This window comes from Triticum urartu, chromosome 4A (assembly GCF_056163025.1).
Source record: "Triticum urartu cultivar PI428250 chromosome 4A, HENAU_Tu73, whole genome shotgun sequence".
NCBI lineage: Eukaryota > Viridiplantae > Streptophyta > Magnoliopsida > Poales > Poaceae > Triticum > Triticum urartu.
This window is the reverse complement of record NC_141876.1, coordinates 540,448,108-540,454,107: the sequence shown is the minus strand read 5'-3', so window position 1 is coordinate 540,454,107 and position 6,000 is coordinate 540,448,108.

Here is a 6,000-nt window from a genome sequence, read left to right as displayed (position 1 = left end):
TAAATCTGGCTTACACCCGTTGTATTCGAACGTTAGAATCTATCACAACCGATCATCACGTGGTGCTTCGAAACGACGAACCTTCACAACGGTGCACAGTTAGGGGGAACACTTTCCTTGAAATTATTGCAAGGGATCATCTTATTTAAGCTACCGTCGTTCTAAGCAAATAAGATGTAAAACATGATAAACATCACATGTAATCAAATAGTGACATGATATGGCCAATATCATTTTGCTCCTTTTGATCTCCATCTTCGGGGCTCCATGATCATCGTTGTCACCGGCATGACACCATGATCTCCATCATCATGATCTCCATCATCGTGTCTTTTTGAAGTTGTCTTGTCATCTATTACTTCTACTACTATGGCTAACGCTTTAGCAATAAAGTAAAGTAATTACATGACGTTTATGTTGACACGCAGGTCATAAATAAATTACGACAACTCCTATGGCTCCTGCCGGTTGTCATACTCATCGACATGCAAGTCGTGATTCCTATTACAAGAACATGATCAATCTCATACATCACATATATCATTCATCACATCCTTTTGGCCATATCACATCACAAGGCATATGCTGCAAAAACAAGTTAGACGTCCTCTAATTGTTGTTGCAAGTTTTTACGTGGCTGCTATAGGTTTCTAGCAAGAACGTTTCTTACCTACGCCAAAACCACAACGTGAATTGCCAATTTCTATTTACCCTTCATAAGTACCCTGTTCATCGAATCCGATCCGACTAAAGTGGGAGAGACAGACACCCGCTAGCCACCTTATGAAACTAGTGCATGTCAGTCGGTGGAACCGGTCTCACGTAAGCATACGTGTAAGGTTGGTCCGGGCCGCTTCATCCCACAATGCCGCTGAATCAAGATAAGACTAGTGACGGCAGGATAATTGACAATATCGACGCCCACAACTACTTTGTGTTCTACTCGTGCATAGAAACTACGCATAGACCTAGCTCTGATACCACTGTTGGGGATCGTAGCAGAAATTTAAAATTTTCTACGCATCACCAAGATCAATCTATGGAGTAATCTAGCAACGAGGGGAAGGGGAGTGCATCTACATACCCTTGTAGATCGCTAAGCGGAAGCGTTGCAAGAACGCGGATGAAGGAGTCGTACTCGTAGCGATTCAGATCGCGGTTGATTCCGATCTAAGCGCCGAACCACGGCGCCTCCGCGTTCAACACACGTGCAGCCCGGTGACGTCTCCTACGCCTTGATCCAGCAAGGGGAGAAGGAGAGGTTGGGGAAGACTCCGTCCAGCAGCAGCACGACGGCGTGGTGGTGGTGGAGGAGCGCGGAACTCCAGCAGGGCTTCGCCAAGCACTACGAGAGACGAGGAGGGAGAGAGGTAGGGCTGCGCCAAGAGGGAGATGATCTCGCGTGTGTTGCAGCCCCCAATACCTCAAGTATATATAGGGGAAGGGGAGGGGCTGCGCCCCCATCTAGGGTTCCCTCCCTAGGGGTGGCAGCAGCCCCAAAAACCATCTAGGGTTGCGGCCAAGGGGGAAGAGAGGGGGGCGCACCTAGGGTGGGCCTTAAGGCCCATCTGGACCTAGGGTTTGCCCCCTCCCACTCTTCCTTGCGCCTTGGGCCTTGGTGGGAGGCGCCCCAGCCCACCTAGGGGCTGGTCCATTCCCACTATTGGCCCATGTAGGCCTCCGGGGCCGGTGGCCCCTCCCGGTGGACCCCCGGACCCCTCCGATGGTCCCGGTACACTACCGGTGATGCCCGGAACACTTCCGGTGGCCAAAACCATACTTCCTATATATCAATCTTTACCTCCGGACCATTCTGGAACTCCTCGTGACGTCCGGGATCTCATCCGGGACTCCGAACAACATTCGGTAACCGCGTACATACTTTCCCTGTAACCCTAGCGTCATCGAACCTTAAGTGTGTAGACCCTACGAGCTCGGGAGTCATGCAGACATGGCCGAGACAACTCTCCGGTCAATAACCAACAGCGGGATCTGGATACCCATGTTGGCTCCCACATGCTCCACGATGATCTCATCGGATGAACCACGATGTCAAGGATTCAATCAATCCCGTATACAATTCCCTTTGTCTAGCGGTATAGTACTTGCCCGAGATTCGATCGTCGGTATCCCAATACCTTGTGTTCAATCTCGTTACCGGCAAGTCTCTTTACTCGTTCCGTAACACATCATCCCGTGATCAACTCCTTGGTCACATTGTGAACATTATGATGATGTCCTACCGAGTGGGCCCGGAGATACCTCTCTGTTACACGGAGTGACAAATCCCAGTCTCGATTCGTGCCAACCCAACAGACACTTTCGGAGATACCTGTAGTGAACCTTTATAGCCACCCAGTTACGTTGTGACGTTTGGCACACCCAAAGCACTCCTACGGTATCCGGGAGTTGCACAATCTCATGGTCTAAGGAAATGATACTTGACATTAGAAAAGCTTTAGCATACGAACTACACGATCTTGTGCTACGCTTAGGATTGGGTCTTGTCCATCACATCATTCTCCTAATGATGTGATCCCGTTATCAACGACATCCAATGCCCATGGTCAGGAAACCGTAACCATCTATTGATCAACGAGCTAGTCAACTAGAGGCTTACTCGGGACATGGTGTTGTCTATGTATCCACACATGTATCTGAGTTTCCTATCAATACAATTCTAGCATGGATAATAAACGATTATCATGAACAAGGAAATATAATAATAACCAATTTATTATTGCCTCTAGGTCATATTTCCAACACTTTATTCAAAAAAACCTTCATCTAGATTTCTTTTTTTTCTGTTTTTGTTCTGCATTCCCTGCATCCAATTCATTGCAAATCTTTCAGTTAATTCCTTGCAAATGTGAGATCTTATTTGCCTAAGTGAGCTGAGATGACAATTGTTCTCTCTCTGTGTTGAACTCGGACACACCGATTTGTTCCTTTCGGCTAAACCGAACCATCTCGGTGCCACCGAAGAAAACAACTCGGTGTTACCGACTTCAACGCCGAGAAGACACTTTGCCATTTTCATCCTGCATATTTGCTCCAGCTCCACTCAATGATTCTTGTCCTCTACCTGCATCACATTCTATATGCTGCTTTGCCATGTGACTCAAGGACCGAACCTATTCGACTCACATTCCAGAAGACCCTTCTTGGAAATTGATGTCAAAGGGGGAGAGAGATCACATCAAAGCTTAATCACATCAAAGGGGGAGAGTGCTTAATCACATCAAAGGGAGAGAGACCCTGGATGCTTGGTATTCAAGAGGAGAGAAGTCACATGTCTTTAAGAGGGGAAAGATATATTAGTATGTTTTACGACTGTGTTGTTCTGATTTTTCTGTTGTGCTCTGATTTTCTTTTCCCTATCTTCTCCCATTATCCATATCAGATTCAGGGGGAGAAATACATCTAAGGGGAGGAAATCTTTGAATTCATTGCATATCTTTACCTTTGGGAACATGTCTATATCAAGTAGAGTACCTAGTACTCACTCACTACATGTCATCCCAATCTTGGAACTCTTGTGGTTTGCTGTTATTGCTCTGTTTAGTAGATGTTTCTGTGTTATCTAACCTTGTTTACTCAGGTTCATCTCTTCCAAAGCTAGCTCAAGACCACAAGGTAAGTATATGCATCACACTCATGTGCATGAAGATCTCTTGCTGATGTACATATTGTTTGCAAGAAGGACTCATGAACTTGAAGGTACAATTCCTATATCACATCATTTGCTCTGGTGCATATAGCCAAGATACATGTAACTCGGTGCTTACTCTGTCATGTTTATGCATTCACATGCTCTTATACTTCATATTCACATGATTGCATACATGTAGGGGGAGCCTATGCATGTTACATGTTCTTCCAAAGCTTTACTTGTTATTCTTCATATCTTTATATAAAGCTTTGATGTATGTTTTCATCAATTACCAAAAAGAGGGAGATTGAAAGCACAAGTGCTCCCTGGGTGATTTTGGTAATTAATGTCAACATATCTCTTATTGGACTAATACTTTTATCTAGTATATTTCAGATGAGTTCAACAGTGAAGTGGCGTGGACAAGAGGATGTGGAACCCCTTCAAGATGCTGTGGATAGAAGATTGGCAAAAGCTCAAAAGCTCAAGACTCTACATTTTCATGTTAGTGATCCAAGATCACATTGAGTCCATAGGAAAAGCCAATACTATTAAAAGGGGATGAGGTATTGCTTAATGGCTTGCTTGCTCAAAGTGCTTAGTGATATGCTCCAAAGCCCTCAACCACTTTCTCATTTCCACATTTGTCCCAGACCAAAAGTCAAACTCGGCCCCATCGATTTGATCTACCCGGCGCCACCGAGTTCACTTGACATAGCCACTGCCAGAAACCCTAATCAGTTCGGTCTCACCGATGGGATCTCGGTCTCACCGGGATGGGCTTGCAAACTCTTTGTTACCTGTTGCAATAATTTCGGTCCCACCGAGATATGCAATCGGTCCCACCGAGTTTGCCTGACCAACTCTCTGTTTTGCTTATTACCAAAATTGGTCCCACCGAGTTTGTGTAATCGGTCAAACCGAGTTGAGGTTTTACCCTAATCCTAGCACATCGGTCTCACCGAGTTGATCATATCGGTCCCACCGAAAATCCTAACGTTCACATTTTGAACTAAATCGGTCTGACCGAGTTTTATGATTCGGTCCCACTGAATTTGGTAAATTGTGTGTAACGGTTAGATTTTGTGTGTAGGCTATAATTACCCCTCCACCCACTCTTCATTCATGGAGAGAGCCATCAGAACGTGCCTACACTTCCAGCATTCATTTTCTGAGAGAGAACCACCTACTCATGTGTTGAGACCAAGATGTTCCAATCCAATCACAAGAATCTTTATCTATAGCCTTCCCCAAGTTGCTTTCTACTCAGATCATCTTTTCACCAAATCCAAATCTGTGTGAGAGAGTTGAGTGTTGGGGAGACTATCATTTGAAGCACAAGAGCAAGGAGTTCATCATCAACACATCATCTATTACCTTTTGGAGAGTGGTGTATCCTAGATTGGTTAGGTGTCACTTGGGAGTCTCCGACAAGATTGTGGAGTTGAACCAAGGAGTTTGTACGGGCAAGGAGATCGCCTACTTCATGAAGATCTACCCAAGTGAGGCAAGTCCTTCGTGGGTGATGTCCATGGTGGGATAGACAAGGTTGCTTCTTCGTGGACCCTTCGTGGGTGGAGCCCTCCGTGGACTCGCGCAACCTTTACCCTTCGTGGGTTGAAGTCTCCATCAACGTGGTTGTACGATAGCACCACCTATCGGAACCACACCAAAAATCTCCGTGTCTCCAATTGCGTTTGCACACTCCAATCCCATTACTTTACTTTCTTGCAACTTGCATGCTTTACTTTCCGTAGCTCATATACTCTTGCCATGTTTGCTTGAAATGTATTGTGAATGTTTAGACTTGTGCTAAAACTCCACCTTAACTTAAAGAATTTAAAATTTGCTATTTTTCCCTGTTGAGGGTCTAATAACCCCCCTCTAGACACCTCTTCTCGATCCTACACACTGGCATTATGTCAATAGGCTAGTCCCAAAAAATGATATAAAGTTGCTATAAAATGATTGTAAAACATCCAAGAATGATAATATAACAGCATGGAAAAATCAAAAATTATAGATATGTTGGAGATGTATCACATTACAACTACATATTAGCACACATATAGAAACTAAACATAAATTTGAATGTTCAAGCAAATCACGAATATAGTTTACAAACCAAATTACTCAAATTTAAACACGCTGAATGGTCCAAATGTAACAAATAGGATGTGGATAGAACAGCTAGGACTTGCTAAGACGTTTCCAGTGATGCTCAATAACATCTTGTTGGAGTTGAGCATGAACTTGTCGGTTCTCAATCTTGCGATGCTCCTCAAGGAATGCCATGATTCTCTTCGTATCATACTCTGGCTCAATCAGAGTCCCGTTGGTGATGTACC